The 18,327-nt window shown below is 46.8% G+C and overlaps 1 long non-coding RNA gene across 2 annotated transcripts; it reads left to right on the forward strand.

Annotated features, from left to right (window-relative positions):
- Positions 1 to 1,514: 1,514 nt before the first annotated feature.
- Positions 1,515 to 13,543, forward strand: LOC143266987 (uncharacterized). 2 transcript variants are annotated; one of them, XR_013041846.1, is made up of 3 exons: positions 1,515 to 1,960; positions 3,320 to 5,788; positions 12,757 to 13,543. It is a non-coding gene; the product is annotated as an uncharacterized LOC143266987 (long non-coding RNA). The 2 variants fall into 2 exon arrangements; XR_013041845.1 differs by having other exon boundaries at positions 1,533 to 1,960; positions 3,320 to 3,554.
- Positions 13,544 to 18,327: the final 4,784 nt, after the last annotated feature.

Genomic DNA, 18,327 nt, shown 5'->3' on the forward strand with positions numbered 1-18,327 from the left:
GTCATACTATGGGCCAAGCCATAGTCGGTAGGCCATGGGTGGACTGTTGGCTGGGTGGCTCATCATGGCCTTGCATTTTTGGGGGTAGAATTCATTCAGTGACTTGGTGCTGAGTCCCTGGGAGTGCTCACCCAAGCCAGCTGTTTGAAAAGTGAGACGCCAGCCAGGCTGCCTCAGTCTCCCTTCTCCCCAAGGGAGCAGGTTCTGACTTTAAAGAACCCCTGCCCGCCCTGGCTGCCCACTGTTTGCTGTGGGGCCCGTGACAAGGACGGTGGCCAGCTGCCAAGGGCCAGGCTCCAGCCCAGGCAACTCCTTTGCTCCCACCTGCTGCTGGAGTCCACTCCCTGGCTCTGTGCCCAGTGATCCTCCAGCACGGAGACCCGAGATGTGGGCCTCAGAGTCAGGGAGAGCCCATTTGGTGCCAGTGTCTCAGAGGTTAGCCCTGCAACCCGAGGCAAGCCACACCACTCTCCCGGTGTCTTTGTCTGGGAGAAGGAGAGGTGACGTGACCTCCCAGAGCTACTGAGCAGCCCTAGGGCTCTGAGCACAGAGTGGCTTATAGGGAGCGCTCTCTTTGTAGTGAGAGATTTGGGTTTCATCTCTGGGGTGACCTAGAAGACACTCTTTTTTTTTTTTTTTTTTTGGGTTTTTCGAGACAGGGTTTCTCTGTGTAGCTTTGCGCCTTTCCTGGAGCTCACTTGGTAGCCCAGGCTGGCCTCGAACTCACAGAGATCCGCCTGGCTCTGCCTCCCGAGTGCTGGGATTAAAGGCGTGCGCCACCAACGCCCGGCTTAGAAGACACTCTTCATATCACTGTGTGCTCAGTACTTGGGTACGCATGTGGTGCACACATATGAGTGTGCAGGTGCATGTGCGTATGTGCACACATGCAGAGGCCAGAACAGGACTTTGGGTGTCTTCCTCTGTTGCTCTTCCTTTTACTGCCTTGAGATACAGTTTCTCACTGAACCTGAAGCCAATCCTTGCAGCTGGACTGGCTGGGCAGTGAACTCTCTGCTTGGAAAATCCATCTGCCTCTGCATCCTCTAATGTAGCGCTTCCAGGCACACAGAGCTATGCCCAACTTTTTACCTGCATGCTGGGGTTTCAAACTGAGGTCCTTATGTTTGTGGAGCAAGATTTCTTACTCATATAACCATCTCCCCAGCCCCTCTATGCCTTTTCAAAGCTTCAGCCTCATCCCCACACCTTCTTGAGGCACGATCACACTCCCCACATGTAGATAGGACGACTGAAGGAAGCTAGGAGAAATGAGGAGGCACCAAACCATACCAGCCAGGGAGCAGCAAAGGCTGGCTTCGAACCCAGTGCCCCCGGATTTTGAATCCCAGTTCCGGAAAGCCACTGGGGCGGCCTCTTTGATCTCCCCAAGCTGCTGTCCAACAGTGTGCCAAGGGGAGGGCGGAGGAGCTGCTCCCTGGGCCAGCCCCTCCTCACCAGCCCCTCCTCACCCGCCCGCCTCCCAGGACCGGCTGGCGGCCAGCGGGAGGCATTCCAGAGGCTGCCTGCCTGTGCTCACGCCTGAGGAATGTCTTGCGAAGTCGCGCCTAAGCCTTTTGTATCTGACTCATCATCTCTCCGTCTCCAGGAGTGTCAGAGAAGAGCTCCCTTAATCCCTCCTGTCCTCGGTCCCAGGCTTTCATTTGTCAAACTAAAAATATTCCCTCCAGGAACCTCCTTTAGCCAGGGGCTGAAGGAGGTACAAGTGGATGGCATTTCAGCGTCACTTCCTGACAGCGCCTCCGTATTGTTCCCTGGGCCAGAGGCAGCGGCAGGCAGCGAGGGGGCCTCTGTCATGTTTGGGCCGCAGCCAGCAAGTCCACCTTCTCTCCTGTAAGCACCTTCCTTTTCCATCTGGGGAGGGAAGCTGAGATGGCCCATCAGCTTGACAGGCAGCCTTGTCCCTGGTCCCTTGGGGCTGCCTCGTGATTCGTGCCAGGTGAGGATTCTAGAATGCCAAGTTCATTTCCTTTGCCGCCGGAGGGGAGGGTGGGCTGGCACGGTTCGTACTTGTCTGTGAGGCTGGTTTAAGCACTGATAAAGAGGTGGAGAGTTTGGAGGTAGAGGGAAAAGGAGCAAACGCAGCCGGGCTGGAGTCTTAGGTGAGACAGACGGACATGGGCTCGCTGTGTGGGTGAGGCTGGCCGTCCTTTTCTTTCCTCACCCTGTTATACTCCTGGCAGAACCACACTCCTCAGGGCCGATCCTGAGTGTCTAACACATTTAACCTGGTCAGAAATCTTGGCTCAGAGCGATGAAGTCACCTCCCTAGGACACCATGGGTTCCCCCTGGCTGTCACCTGCAGCTCAGATGTGCGGGTCCTGGTTCCACCATCACAAGCCATGTGAGTTCCAGTAAGGTACCTCATCTCTTAGCCTCAGTTTCTTTTTTTTTCCCCCTTCACCAGTGGATATTACCTGCTCTCCCAGGCTCTCACGAATATATAAAGTGAATTACATGCTGCTTACATGTAATTACATGATTGGGGACCCGATCTAAACTGTCCCAGTCACCACCCTCCCTCATCAACAGAGACAATCAAGACTGCGAAGACTCATCAGCAAAGACTACTACCCCCTTGGAACCAGGAGCCCTGGCTTCACATTCAGTAGCCTTTACAGCTATGTGGCTTGAGGCAAATCCCCTAACATGAGCAAGTCACATGAGCTGATTTGTGACCTGCAGAGTTTGGATCTGCTTTCCTCATCTTGGATCTAAAAATCTGTGACTGTGGACACACTTAGTACTAGATGTCAGCGCAAAGTTTCTTTCTTGTGGGTTATTTATTTATTTATTTTCTCTAAACAAAGAAAGGAGGTTTATTTGACTCACGGTTTTGGAGGTCCAAGGTCAAGGGTGACATCTGGTGACAGCCTTCTCACAGGCAGAATCCCAAGGTGGCACACACTCTCACATGGCAAGGAACTGGGAGTATATGTGGGCCTCATTCTTCTAAAGGACACAACCGTGACTTGACTGCTTGCTATGGACTGAATTGTGCCTCCCACCACAAATTCACAGATTGAAGCCCTGACCCCCAGTCTGACTGAATCTGAACATAGGGGCTTCAGGAATTGACTGAGGTTATATAAGGTCATGAGGATGGGGCCCAACGGGGAAAATGAGTCAGAGGACTGTCTCCTCCCCAGGTGAGGACACAGTGAGGAGGCAGTCCGTACAAATTGGGAAGAAACTGAACTCTAATAGGCCTTGACCTTGGATCATCAACCTCCGGCTTGATGGCAAGTTGATGTGTGGTGTGTCAACTGCTCACTCTGCGGTGCTTTGTTATGGCAGCCAGTGCCGGACGAATACCTGTTGCAGGAAGCACACTGCCGACACTTGATGATGCTCCCAGAGCTAAGAAGGAACGGCAGTTTCTGCAAGAGGAGGGAGAAGCCACCCACACTGCACACTTTGCAACCAGGGACCATGAACTGAAGCAACTCCATTTTCTGTGGTGGGCAGAGGTTAACCCAGGATCTGGAGGAAAACAAGCTGAGTTTCAACGTGAGCCAGTGTGCGACTGTAGGTAAGTTACTGGACCTCACCTGTCAAATGTGCCACTGCCGTCACTGTGGATTGATAGAGTGAGGTAACCTGTGGGGCACATGCTGGGCAGTGCCCAGATAAGGCACTGGATAAATGCTAACAGCAGTAATGTATTTCCAACATCATTTATCCACGTATCCATAGTTATTACTTGTATTACTAATTTAACCCACACAACTCATTTCACCTAGTGGAGCTAAAAAAAAGAAAGTCGTGTTTATGCCGACTTTACCTTTGCCTCTCTCTCTCTGTCTCTCTTTTTTTTAATCAGAAATTCCCCTCTGTTCCCAAATGCATGTTTACATGACTTCCAGTCTACTGGGGAGTCCTATTGATGCAGGTGTGCTTGCCACATTGGGTGCTAGAGCAAGGTGAGCCCAGAGACAACCTCAGTTCTGGAATTCGTGGTGGTTACAGCCTTCACTTCACTCCCATTGGAGAGTTCCTGCTGGGGAGGCCTGTCATGTCATTTGTGTTCAAGTGACCCCATTTCTCAGGTGTTTGAATGACTTAAATAAAGATTAGCCATCTGGGCTTGTGTAGATAATTTAGTGGTTAAGAGCACTTGCTGCTCTTCCAGAGGCTCCAGGTTCAATTCCTAACAGCATCGGGAAACAAATGACTGTTTGTAACCTTAGTCTGAGAGGACCTGATACCCTCTACTGGCCTAGTGGTGTACTGCATACACATGGTACACAAACATACATACGTGTAGGCAAAGCATCTAGACACATTAAAAAAAAAAAAAGTAGTCTAACAGCTTTCAACAAATGGTCTAAGAATAATTGGCTCCCTACATCAGCAAGGAATGTAAACATGGAATGTATGCTCTCCACATGCGTTAACTACCAAAGGGCCATAGATTTCATAATGGAACACAAAGCTACAAATTGTCTGAATGATAACATAGAAGAAAATCCTGCGACCTTGATGATTTTTCAAATACAGCACAAAGGCATTGTCTATGAAAGTTAAGGGGTAAGCTGGTTTCCATTAAATGAGAAACTTGTGATTTGTGAAAGACAATGTCCAGAGGAGGAGAAGACAAGTCACAGACGGCATGGAAATGTTTGCAAAAGCCACGTCATGAGACCGTCATCCAAAATACACAGAGACCTCTTAAACTCAGCAGTAAGAAAACAAACAACCTGATTCCAAAAAATGGGCCAAAGACTTTAACAGACACCTCAGCAAAGAAGTGCACAGATGGCTCACAGGGATGGGAAATGTTCTCTGTCAGCTGCTCTTAGGTAGGAAATGCCAATGAGTCTGGCAGTGAGCCACTACCACATACCTGTTAGAATGATCCACATTCAGAACGCTGACACCACCAAATGGTAATTAGGAGGTGGAGCAACAGGAATGCCCATCCACGACTGGTGGGGACACAAAGTGGCAGAAGCCACATTGGACTAGAGCATGGCTTTTTTGGGGGGCGGGGCAGGAATCAAACAGATTTGTCAGGGTTCTCTATAGGGACAGAACTGATAAAAGCGGGGGGAAAAGAAGCTATTGAACCAGGCTATGTCAAAATAGCAACAACAGCTGTTTCACCCGTGAGGGGCTAAGAACCCAGTAGTTGCTAAGCCAGGTGCCTTAGCAGGCCCAGTGGGTGCTGAAGACCTAGAGGGTTCCTGGAGAGCCACTGGTCCTCAGTCAACTTTGGAAGCCTGAAAACACTGGTTAATAGCACCAAAGGAAGATGCAGCAGGGTAAATTAGGTAGGAAGCCAAAGGGAAGGTCAAGTGAGCAAAGGTGAATACTTTTCCTTCCATGATCTTTTTTGAGCTGGGCTGCTATCAGGAGATGCCGCCACATTTAGGGTGGGTATTCTCACATCAGTTAAGACAATCAAACAAATCCTCAAGTGAGGCTCCCTGCTCAGGTGATTCTAAATTGTGTTAAGTTGACCTGCAAAACCAACCATGTGATGCTCTTACCATGTGATCCAGAAATCACATTCTTTGGTATTTACCAAAGGAGTTGAAGATATCTCTCTCTCTCTCTCTCTCTCTCTCTCTCTCTCTCTCTCTCTCTCTCTCACTGGCCACAACAAAATGCCTGAGCACAGTTGTAAGACATCAGCTTTATTTTTGATTTCTCAGACTTGGAAGTAACCAAGTTTCCTTCAGAAGGTGAGAAGATAAATATACCATAGCCTAGGCACCTGAATAAATTATTTAGGACCTTCCAGAAATGCACAGTGGAGATATGGTAAGTCAAGGAGTCACCTAAAACACATATTCCTGAGATAAAAACAGATTCTGAGTGATTCCGGCCACATGGCATTCTGGGAAAAGCAAGACTGTAGAGATCTCAATAGTAAGGAAATAAGTGAATGGTAGGGTGAGCAGTGAGTGAAGGAGGAAGAGGTATCATAGAAAGGATTTTTTGTTTGTTTGTTTTTTGAGGAGGGTCTCGTTATGTAGCCCTGGCTGTCCTGGAATTATGTAGACCAGGCTCACCTCCGACTCACAGAGATCTGCCAGCCTCTGCTTCCCAAGTGCTGGGATCAAAGGTGTGTGGCACCATGCCCGGCCCACGGGAGATTCTTAAGGCAGGGAGACTGTTAATCTAGTGATGGATACAGGCTGTGACACACTGATCACATTCTTAGAACACACAGCATGGAGAACTAGGGCTGGACCCTGGGAGATGGTGGAAGGGTCACTGTGGGTCCTCTGACGGCCATGGAGGTTTCTACGGTGGTAGGGATGTTGGTGGGGAGGGAGGCTCTGCATGTGAAGGACAGGAAGATGCAAACATCTGTAGCTTCCTTTCAACTTTGTTGTGAACCTACAATGTCTCTGAAAAAGTAAAGTCTCTGAGAAAAACATTTATCTTTGTTCAGATCTGGTGACTTGTTGCACAAATTTGCCTAGGTTTCCCCAAGACCCTTTGAATTGTAAAAACAAAGACTTCTACTCGGAAGGGGAGATGTTCTTAAGCTTTCACAACCCCATTCCCTGGCAAGAGAGGTGCCCACCCGTTTTGTGTACGTTGACTCCCTGGGGAACTATTCAAGTGATCTTCTGTCAGCAAGGAAGGCTGCTCCAGTAATAACTGCACATTGCACTGAATTAAAAAACAAAACAAAACAACAAAAAAAAAAACAACTCACCAAAGACACGAGGCTTCTTTTTTTCTCTGACATATACAGTTCTCCAAAAGACACTGTGATTTCAGAGATGTCAAAAACACCATGTATAAAAATGCCCTTTGCAACACAGTATCATGTGCAATGAATACAATGGGGGCTTTAAAAAGGATTAAAAACTTCATGAACATGTGAAAAGGAGAGGAGCGTCTCAGAATTACTAGCAGCATTCCTAAGGAATTTCTGTGTATCAGCTGTTATTTCTAAGACTCGGTTCTAAAGTTAAGCATGAACTCATTTAATCCTCAAAACAGCTCTAGGAAGCAGGGGCTACTGCCGAGGATCAAAGCGAGGCTCAGGTAGGTTACATAACGTGGTGTCACATGGTGAGTGACTGGCTAAATTCAACTCCAGGAAGTTGAAGGCTTATTATTAGACATGAAGCAAGAGCAGCTTTTAAATAGCAACTCTCCCAGCTCTCCCTACACACACACACACACACACACACACACACACACACACACACACACACTATAAACACCATCTTCCCGGCCCCTCCAAATGTAATTCTAATATCAGCTTGTATTGAAGAGCAAGAAACTGTTGTGGGAATGATCTAGTAAGCTCTCCCCTGGGGCTGGGATCCTTGGTCACCTGTAGCTGGCTTTCACTGGACGACACCCACAGCATGAAAAGGGACGCACTGCAAGGGACAGGAAATTCCAGTGCAAAGCAGTTTTTACCAATAGTACCCCTCTCATTGTTCTTTTCTCTCCGTTCTGGTCTCCCTTGGCCGGTGTCTGGAAGAAGCCCGTTCAGCTCTAGTGTGCTGGGTCAGTAGCGTTAAGCATGCAGTTCACTCTTCTCCAACTGGCATTTTGGACTCACAGGCGGTTTGCTTCACGATTGTAAAAGTGCCGCTACGTCTCCAGCCATTTTGTTTGGGTTCCACTTGGGTTCCAGCAGGGTAAAATGGCTTTGTCTTTTATGTAGGAAAGATGCTCTGGACAGGAGTGTTCTTATGGCTGTGTGGATGGAACAGGGCCGCGTGTTGATACCCTCAGGGTGGCTGCTGAACGGGGGTGGGTGGGGTGGGGGTGGGGGCTGGGGTGGTGGGGGTGGGGTGGTAGACATGCACTTTTAGTCCTGCTATGACACAGTGCTGGGCATCAGGGAGGGTGTCCTTCCTCTCCAAGATCAAGGGATCCTTAATGCTACTTCATAAGAAGAGTGAGGGGAAGATGGGATTGGCAAAGAGGACACCAGTGCAGGCTACCTGTCTTCTTACGCTGGCCCTCCTTCATTCCTGAGTTCTTCCCACCTCTGTCCCCTACTCCTCTCTGCTTATAGGCTCAGAAAAGAGGAACCACGAAGGGAGGGACCGCCTCTCCCGGGCTCCCCACGTTGTCCCCAGAGCTCACCATGGGTGCCAATGGATGAATGAATACAGGCAGAGAGCCCACATGCCTGGGCCACCCTTTTAGGAAGAAGCAAGGGAAGATGGGCCTCCTGTCACCACGGGTGGTGCTGGCTGAGTGTGAGTGTGTGTGTGTGCCTCCTACACGCGGGTTAGAGTGCGCATATGCGTGCCCCTTGCAGTTCCTCCCGGCCGGCCTCAGATTGAATTACTTATAAACGGGCCCACATCAACCTGGCAGAGTCTGCATTTCAGCACAACGGCTCTCCCAGTTTCCCCGAATTCTTTTGATTTGGCAAAATCCAAAAATAAAACAAAGCCCCGCCATCTTCCGCCCAGCATGCTTTTGGAGCCCTATGGCCTGCGAGAGAGAGAGCAATGGGTTCCGGATGTTTGGGATGGATCCCCAGCGCCTGCCAACTTGTCTTCCTCTTTCCACATGCTCCTGCCCTAGATCTCCGCATTCTCTCTGGTGCTTAGTGAGCAGGAGTGGGGCTCAGGGCTCCAGGGCTCCCGGGCTCCCGGGCTCCCGGGCTCTGGCTCTTCATGGGTCCTTCTCCCTCTGCATTCTGGGACAGCCGAAGATAGGTATGGCGGGACTTGAGAACATCGCTCCACCTTCATTTATCCCACTGACTGCTGGATGGATGCTTTGGAAGTGTCTCTGTCCCCCAGTGTTCAGTAAGCAGCGTGTTGCTGGCAAACGCATTTAACCCGGTTCTTAGACACTGGGACATGCTAATAAGTTTTCACAACTACTGCACCCCTGTCTAGGATCACACAGATGTGGATGTGAGTGCTGTCAATCAGGGAATTGGAAGGGCCTGTCTTTGAAGTTGAAAGAGAGGGGTTCTTCTTTTTGTACCCGAGGAAATGGAGGCTCTAAGGGGGCCAGGGGAGGGACCCAGGGTCACATAGCAGGTGAGTGGCAGAACCAAGGCTTAAACTAATCTAAGGTCATGCTACCTTTCAAGCTCACTTCCCCATGAATACCTAAGGGAACCGGATACTGCATCTATTTTCTCTCTAGGGAGCTCCCACACATCTCTATGCCCTATTACTTTAGATAGACAGGGCATGTTCTCCAGCCTCTGCCGTGGTGACAGATCTCTTGAGGACAGGCCCTATGACAGAAAACATCTGGAACATGGAACCCAGAGCCTGATATAGTCAGTGGCCTGGAACTCTCCGCTCAATCCCAACCCCTCCTAACACTCACAGCCATGGCTCTTCTGTACCTATTTTGATTAAAGCAATCCCTTTCTTAAAGTCTGTTTTATTTACACATTTTATTTTATTTTCAAGTGTGTGTGTGTGTGTATGTGTGCACCCACGTGTGTGCATTTGAATGCAGGTGTTCTCAGAGGCTGGGGGCGTTGGATCCATCTGGAGCTGGAGTTACAGGTGGTTGTAAGCTGCCCAACATGGGTGTTGGAGACTGAACTCAGGACCTCTTCAGAGTAGTGTGTGCTCTTAATCACCGAGCCATCTCTCCAGCCCCTCAATGTCTGTACCCTCACCCCCATCCCGGACTCCAAATGTTTTGGGGGAATACCAATATCACTGGGAGGAGAGAATGAAAATCTAGGGGTTGAGAGACAGGGTTCAAGGCCAACTTGGCACGGCCACCCACTAGATGTGGGGCTTTCTCATATCCTTTAACTCTTCAAGATTTCAATCTTCTCCTCTTTAAAATTAACGAGTGGGAACTCAGTGGACTCTAAGCTCCCTACCAGCTCTAGCATGCTATAGGATGTGTCCGTGGTGTTGCTTAATGTAGTCTGAAAACTTGGATACTCAAAAAAGAATGTGTCCTAGTTTACTTTTTATCACGATGGGGTGACATCATTATCAGAAGCAACTTGATGAGGGAAAGGAATTTTTGGGCTTACACATTTAGATCACAGTCTATCGTTGAGGGAGGCCAAGGCAGGGACTCAAGCAGAGCAGGCACCTAGAGGCAGGAACCTCAAGGCAGGAACCTCGAGGCAGGAGCTGAAGCAGAGACCTCAGAGGAATGCTACTTACTATCTTGCTCCTCATGGCTTGCTCAGCTTGTTTTCTTATACACCCAAGGACCATCAGCCCAAAAGTGGCTCCATTATTGTGGTCTGGACCCTCCTACATCAGTTATTAATTGAGAAAATGCCCCTAAGACTTGCCTCCAGGCAATCTGATGGAAGCAACCTCTCAATTAAGGTTCCCTTTTCCTCCTAGAAGACTAGCTTGTATCAAGTTGACAAACAAACACACAAACAAACAACAGACTAATCAGCACAGAATGTTTGGTGCATCCTGGGTGTATGAATCTCAGAGAAACAGGATGAGAGTGCACACTGAGAAAACAAATAGTCCCAGTGGAGTGCTTTGTGTGCTGCATAGGGCACATGCACAGCATGTTCCTCCATCTTATGTAAGCCTCACCATGACCTCATATGGAGGCGCTTGGTCTTGGCTTCCTCTAGCTCCTTACTTTTTTAGAATGCTGATTGTTATTATTATTATTTTTTGTGTGCATGTTATGCATGCATATGTGTATGTGTGTTTGCACGTGTGGGGGTTCAGGTATGTGTGTGTGGTATGCATATGTGCACATGCATAGGCCAGAGGTTGATACTGGCTATTTTCCTTGACCACTCTCCACCCAATATATAATATATAGAGGCAGGGTTTCTCACTTGAATCAAGAACTTGTCAGTTCTGCCTGTCTAGCTAGGCAGCTCTCTCCAGACATCTCCTGTCTCTGCCTCCTGAGTGCTGGGATTACATGGGGACCACCACACCTGCTTTGGCTTTTATGTGAGTGTTGGGGATCCAGGCTCTGGTCCTTGTGTTTGCAAAGTGATTACTTTATCTACTGAGCCATCTCCTCAGCCCCTTTACTGTATTTGTGGCCTCTTGTAGTTACTGAACATTGGTGGTATTTTAGATTCAATTTCAAAGTAACTCCAAACCCTATTTCATTATTCTTAATTCTTAATTCACATTCATAATTCTTACCAAGATCCTCAGGAGATGAGGATTATTCTTGTTATGAATGTGGAAATAGAGGTGCAGAGAAAGGAAGGGACTTGTCCAGGGTCACACCAAAGTCCAAGCCACTCCTTTATTTTGACTGTAATTCCAAAATGATACACCATTCTCAGTGGAATGTGTTGTTCCCACTTTACCTTATTAAATACTGCAGTGGTTCGATTGAGAATCATCCCCAACCCCCAGCCCCATGGGCTTATAGGTTTACATGCTTGGTTCCTACAGTTGGTGGAACTGTTTGGGAAGGATTAGGGGGTGTGGCCTTGTTGGAGCGGGGTGTGATACATGAGTCCTAAATGGTCTTACAATAAACACCCGTAGCCAGATATCAGGGTGAAAGCTGAAAGATCAGAGAAACAGAGCAGGTCACAGCCACCACCTCTTACCTTACCAACTCCTCAGCTTGAAGAGACCAAGTTCCTGTTTCCTCCTGTCTTATATTCCTTTCTCTGTCCAGCCATATCACTTCCTGTCTAAACCTTCCTAGTGCTGGGATTAAAGGTGTGTGATCCCAAGTGCTGGAATTAAAGGCATGCGCCACCACTGCCTTTCTGTGTTTAATCTAGTGGCTTGCTCTACCCTCTGATCTTCAGGCAAATTTTATTTGTTCACAATAATACCACAGGGGTGTGTCACGAGGCGTGGGTAACCTCAAAGGCCCTGCCATTCTCAGTTAGTTTTCTCTTTTTCTGCCTTGTGCTTGTGGACCAGACAGAAGTTCTCAGCTATTTCTCCAGCATCACGCCTTCCTGCCATGTACCCTGCCGTGATGGTCACAGACTTATCCTCTGAAGTTGTAACTATGCCCTCAATTAAATTTATTTTATCAGTTTCCTTGGTCATCATGCTTTGTCACAGCAGTAGAAAGGTAACCAAGGCAGAAGTTAATGCCATCAGTAGAGCAGGCACTATATTTGCCCAGTGATTTTCAAAGTATTACCTGAAGATCTGTGACGTGAGAATCTCCTGGTGATCTTCTTAAAAATTGCAGGTTCCTAAGCTCTTCTTCAGGCTTCCTGAAGCTGCCTCTCTGGAGTTGGGAGTGTGGAAAATATTTTCAAACATTCTCATGAGTTTTTTCCTACTTATTTGAGAACCACTTATCTAGGAAATGATAGCTTTTCCTCTCATCCAGCAGACTATTCTATACACATAGGAGAGTCAGGTTGTGGTGGACATTTCCAGCAGGAAGGGAGCCTAAGGCTATTGTTCCTTCACTGAGACTCCTATGAAGTATAGGTCCTTCATTGTGGTTTCCTGGCTATGTTGCTGTGTGTGAGTGTGTGTGTGTGTGTGTGTGTGTGTGTGTGTGTGTGTGTGTGTGTGTGTTTTGAGACATGGTTTCTCTGTTAGCCATGGCTGTCCTAAAACTCACTCCGTAGATCGGACTGGCCTTGAATTCAGAGACCTTCCTGACTCTGCCTCCCTAGTGCTGGGACTAAAGATGTGCACCACCAATGCCCAGTTTTATGTGTGTGTGTGTGTGTGTGTGTGTGTGTGTGTGTGTGTGTGTGAACACTAAGTAAATCTAATTTTTTAATTAGTTAAGACTGGGTTAAATAGTTATAAGCAACCTCTAAGTAGGTATCAGTTGTTTAAAATTACGTTTTTATCTTTTTTCCTCTTATATCATAGCTAACGTGTGTCTCACATGGAAGAGATTGGGGCTGTCCTCATTTACTGTCTCACAGTGCCTGTGGCTAAGGAGTTCAGAAGTGACAGAGCTGGAGCAGTCTCTCTCCTGAGCATGTGCTCTGGGTATTGGATGGTGGTGAAGTTCAAGGCTCCACTGATGCTGTACCTACTCTGAAGATAGAACACTGATGTGAGTGTTGGCAAGATGCCTCACTCCTATGGCACCTGCATCTCCACAGGCTGCCTGAGTGTCCTCATGACACAGTATCCAGAAGTGAGCAGGAGGGAGGCTGTGGTCATCTCAGGACCTACTGTCCACAGTCACCCACCATGACTTCCACTTTAGTACCTTTGTTAAGATGAGTCAGTAAGTCTGAGGGGAAGAAGAGTGAATGGAAGAGCATAAAAGACGTATGGCTATTTCAAAACCATTACAATCCACTCTCTGGCAATAGATACAAAATAAAATCACAGTCTCTCAGAGGTGCCCAAGCATCGTTACTCCACAGTATACACAGAACTTAATCTAAATCAGGAGTTGAGGAGGTGGCCCAGGTGCCTCAAACTCAGCTCCTCATATGTAGTTGTGGAAATTATTTTAACTTGGCAAAGATGTGTTACATTTGTTTATTCTGCCAACTCTCACTTTAACTGTGTAAAGGTGTGTTATGATGTATTTATTTAACAAGTGTGTGTGTTTAATTATGTAAAGATATGTTGCATCTGTTTCACCTTGCTTGCTTAAGGCACCGGATTGGTCTAATAAAGAGCTAAATGGCCAATCTCTAGGCAGAGAAAGAATAGGCAGGGCTGGTGGACACAGAGGATAAATATAGGAGAACTCTAGGCTAAAAAAAAAAAAAAAAAAAGGAAGAATGAGAGACACACCCAGGGAAAGAAGCCAGGCAGATGCCAGCCAGTCATAGAGAAGCAGTGAAATAAGAGATACAGAAGCAAGAAAGGTAAGAAGCCCTGAGGCAAAAGGTAGATAAAGAGAAACAGGTTAATTTAACTTAAAAGAGCTAGCCAGAAATGTGCCTAAGCTAGGTCAAGCCTTCAAAACTAATAAGAAGTCTCTGTGTCATGATTTGGGAGCTGGTTGGTGGCCCAAAAGAAAAAGCCTGGTACATGTAGTTCTTCAGAAGTATGGAGGCACTCAAATGTCCTGATAGGATCCATATACACAGACATATATGCTTAAAGGTAAGAAAAATGGCCTTCAAAAAGGAATCACTAGTTTGAGGCAACTCTAAGATTCTCCCAGAAAAATGCTGGAAGTTCTTTGAGTAAGAGTTGGTTTAAGGGCTGAGGTGATAATACTACTGATATCATACTTGTCATGTAAGCATAAGGACCCGAGTTCGATTCCCAGCACCTGCATAAAAAGTCAAAGCTGGGCATGGTGGCATACACTATTATTTCACTGCTGGAGACAAGTAGATCTTTGGGGCTCACTGGCCAGTGGGCTTGGTGTATTGGCAAGCCTCACGGTCCTAGTGAGAGCTCTTGTCTCAGAAAAACAAACAAAACAAAAAAAAACACCCAAAAAACCAAACAAAACAACAACAAAAACAAACAAACAAACAAAAACACCAACCCAGAAAACAAGGGGGACGCAGTGTCTGAGGGGCGACACCTGAGGTGGTCTTCTGGCCTGCATGTGCATACATGTGCCTATGTGCCTCTGCCTCGGACTGGGTTTCACTCCTGACTGGGAGTGAACCTCCAGGGCTCTGCCATACCTTATGTAATTCCCTTCCTTACCCCACTCCTGCTTTTTCACAAGATGCCGTCTTGTTTCCAGCTGTTTTTAACAGCTCTTCTATGCCTTTGGCCCAAAGATCCTTTTGAATTTTGTACAGTTTCTGTCCAAACTGCCAATGTTTCTTAAATGTCTGGGAGATGTGACAGGTCTTTCTTTGGACCATCAGCTCCCAAATAATGACACAGAGACTATTTATTAAGTATGAAAGCTTGGCCTTAGCTTAGGCTTGTTCTCAACTAGCTCTGATCATTTGAATTAACCCGTTTATATTAATCTACATTCTGCCACACGGCTTCGTTACCTGTCCTCCATACTGTACATCCAGCTTCTTCTGTGTCTGGCTGGCAAACCCCCTCTCTGAGTTCCTCTCTCTCCAGAAGTCCCACCTATCTTCTCCTGCCTACTATTGGCCATTCAGCTCTTTATTAAACCAATCAGAAGGTGCCTTAGGCAGGTGAGGTAAAACAGACACCTTCACACAGTGTGATCAAATATACTGCAACAGGGAGGTTTTCTCTGAACCCCAATGGATTCATTTCTTTGGACAAGAGTCATGCTAGGCATCCCTTTGAGACAGATAACCTCATGAGGTTTTGCTGAAATGGCAGTGTGTGTGTATGTAACTTAGGATCTCTTGTTTAACTGATATTATTTGAAAGGCACGCACACCTTTTTTCTTGTGGTACTAAGATTTGAACTCGGTCTCACACGTGTAGGCAAATGCTCTACCAGTTACCTGTATCCCAAACCTACATATACTCTTTGTTTGTTTGAGACAGGACCTCATCAATTGCAGGCTGTCCTCAAATTTACTGTGTAGGTGAGGATGGTCTGCTGCCTTAGCACTGGGATGAAAGACGTATCTCACCATACTTGGCCCCATATTTTTTCAGAGAGCAAAGCTTTTTTTTTTTTTTTGTTCTCTCTCTCTCTCTGTTTGATAGAAAATATAGCCGTAGACTTGAAGAATTCTGAGAGTATAACCAAAGACTTGACTGAAAAGCCACTGGCCTCATCCTCTGAGCACATTTCTGTGGACCATTCTAAAACCGACCATTGTATAAAAGCTGTTATGTCGAATGCCATTGAGAGGACAGGAAAATCCTCAAGGTTATCAAGCTCCAGCTTCCCTCGATTTCCCAGTCCTTCCTTTAGATGATCTGACTTCTTCTGCATTTTATTATAAGTAGCAAGAAGAAACCAGGCACCTTTAACATACGGCTTAGCGCAGGAGTGAAACCCAGGCCAGTAAATGCAGCGTCTTTCCAAGTAACTGCAGGTGAAGGCGTTGTGAATCATTCCACCACACTGACAAACACCCCCCTCCGCTTTCTAAAAAGATGCCCCCCTCTCTTTCCTTCTCTCTCACCTGCAGCCTCCATCACACAGCCGCCTTTTCGGTTACGCTCTCTAAGCCTTCACTAACGGTGTCCTCAGAAGGCCCTGTCTTCAGCTTGGTTCCAAAGCCAACCTCACAATTTAAATGAAAGCATCTGGCTTCTAGTACCCAAACATGTGTCTATTATTCCATAACAAATCCATCCCCAAAATCTTACAGCTAAAATAATAGATTTTTTTCTATTGTGTGCATGTTTTATATGTGTCCGTGTGTACATGTATGCATTCACCCATGTATGCACGTGTGGAAGCCAGAGATCAATGTTGGGTGTCCTCCCCTAGTCTCTTCACTTTATTTTTTGAGACAGGATCTCTCGCTGAAATTGGAGCTCGCCATCTTGGCTAGAGCCCCTAGAATCTACTTTTGTCTACCTCTCTTCAGTTCTAAGTTTACAGAGGGCACCACTTGCTTGGCTTTTATGTGGGTACCAGGGATCTGAACTCAGGTCTTCATGAATGTGTAAGTACTTTACCCATGGAGTCATCTCCCCATTCCCTAAAACAATGTCTTTTCTTTTTTTCTTTTGCATTTTATTATAAGTAGCTACCGAGAGCCAGTGTCTTAGGGTTTCTATTGCTGTGACGAGCACCATGACCAAAAAGTAAGTTGGGGAGGAAAGGGTTTTTTTTTTTAGCTTATACTTCCACATGAAGTATAGTCAGGGACAGAGTCCACTGAGGGAAGTCAGGACAGGAACTCAAGCAGGGCAGGAACCTGGAGGCAGGAGCTGATGCAGAGGCCATGGAGGGGTGCTGCTGACTGGCTTGCTTCCCATGGCTTACCCAGCCTGCTTTCTTAGGTAACCCAGGACCACTAGCCCAGGGATGGCACCACCCACCATGGGCTGGGCCCTTCCTCATTGATCACTAATTGAGAAAAATCCCTTACACCTGGATCTCATGGAGGCATTTCCTCAGCTGATGCTCTTTCCTTTCTGATGACTCTAGCTTGTGTCAAGTTTACACACAAAACCAGCCAGGACAGCCAGTTGGAGGTCTCTGTTCTTCACCACAGGGACCTCTTTGCAAGGCTTCTGGTGTATTCTAAGATGGAAGTGAGCCTCCTCAGACTGAGTGATTCAGAGACACACAAAAGAAGAAGCCACCATGCTGTTTAGACTTAGAAATGACATACTCGTACTTCCATTGACTCCTACAGGTCACACTGATTGACTCTGATACAAGGTAAGAGGGGACTGCTCAAAGATGTGAGGACATCTCACAATATAAGGGTCATTGAAAGCCATCTCAAGGTTGGCTACACCGTACCTCAATGGACTCATGCCTCTGAGTGCATAAAATCCTGTGATCTGCTGCAATACCAGTTGGGAGGGAGACCAAATTTTGTCATCCTCTGGGCCATGAGGCATAATTTCACACAGAATTTCAGCCACATTAATTGTGTTTAATTTTTACTCAAATCTGTCATTTCTTAAGACTCAGGCATGAGCCCACGAAGGAGGCTGGCCAGGAAACAAGTCCAAGGGAGCAGGCTCTGTGCTACACTCAGAACCACCCTTCCTGTGAGCATACGGATTTGTTTAGACCCCATTCTTCTGCCTAACTCCCTGTTCCTGTAGCTGAGTAATGTTTTGGAGTCTCTGTCAGCATCTCACAATGATAAATAACTCCTGGTGGGACCCAAGAGCATCCTGGATGCACGTCTGAATGCCTTGTAACAGACACAACTTAGATACAAACTTGGGCTTTGCTGAAATGTCCATGAGTTAGGGCCGTCTAAGAAGGTGACCTAAGGGAAAAGGAACAGACTGTCATGGAAATGTTCTCCATAGACCTACGGTCCATCGTGAGATAGTGGGCCTGGTCTACATTCCTTACATAAAGAAGCCATGCTAGTCACAGTTAACCAATTAGAATTCACTGTAGCTACAAACAGAGGCTTTGGTAAGGTACTCTGGGCCACCCAATGCTGGTCTCCTGTACCTGTATAAAAGCTTGGGCCTTCATTCCTCTATGACCTCCTTTGTAAGATTCAGATGTAAGATTCTTGATTTATTTTCTAGTCTATGTCTTTTTACTGACCTGGTAACACATCTTGGGTATTTTTTTGTTTTTAAAATTTTAACATGATTTTATTCTCTACCATGATGAAATATGATTCTACCCTGAGTTTGGCTTTAGATTGCCTTTCTATCAACATCTGTTAACACACACACACACACACACACACACACACACACACACACACACACACTGTATATATACATATGTATATACATATTATATATGCATTACATATAATAAATAGTGTGTTAATGACTTTTTTTGTTATCGTGATCAAATGTCTGACAAACACAGTTCAAGGAAGGAAGGAGCATTTATTTCTGGCTCACAGTTCCATCATGACATCAGCAGTATGGTGGCAAGAGTAGCTTCAGTTGTGGCAC

This window comes from Peromyscus maniculatus, chromosome 8, assembly GCF_049852395.1.
Source record: "Peromyscus maniculatus bairdii isolate BWxNUB_F1_BW_parent chromosome 8, HU_Pman_BW_mat_3.1, whole genome shotgun sequence".
Classification (NCBI taxonomy): Eukaryota; Metazoa; Chordata; class Mammalia; order Rodentia; family Cricetidae; genus Peromyscus; species Peromyscus maniculatus.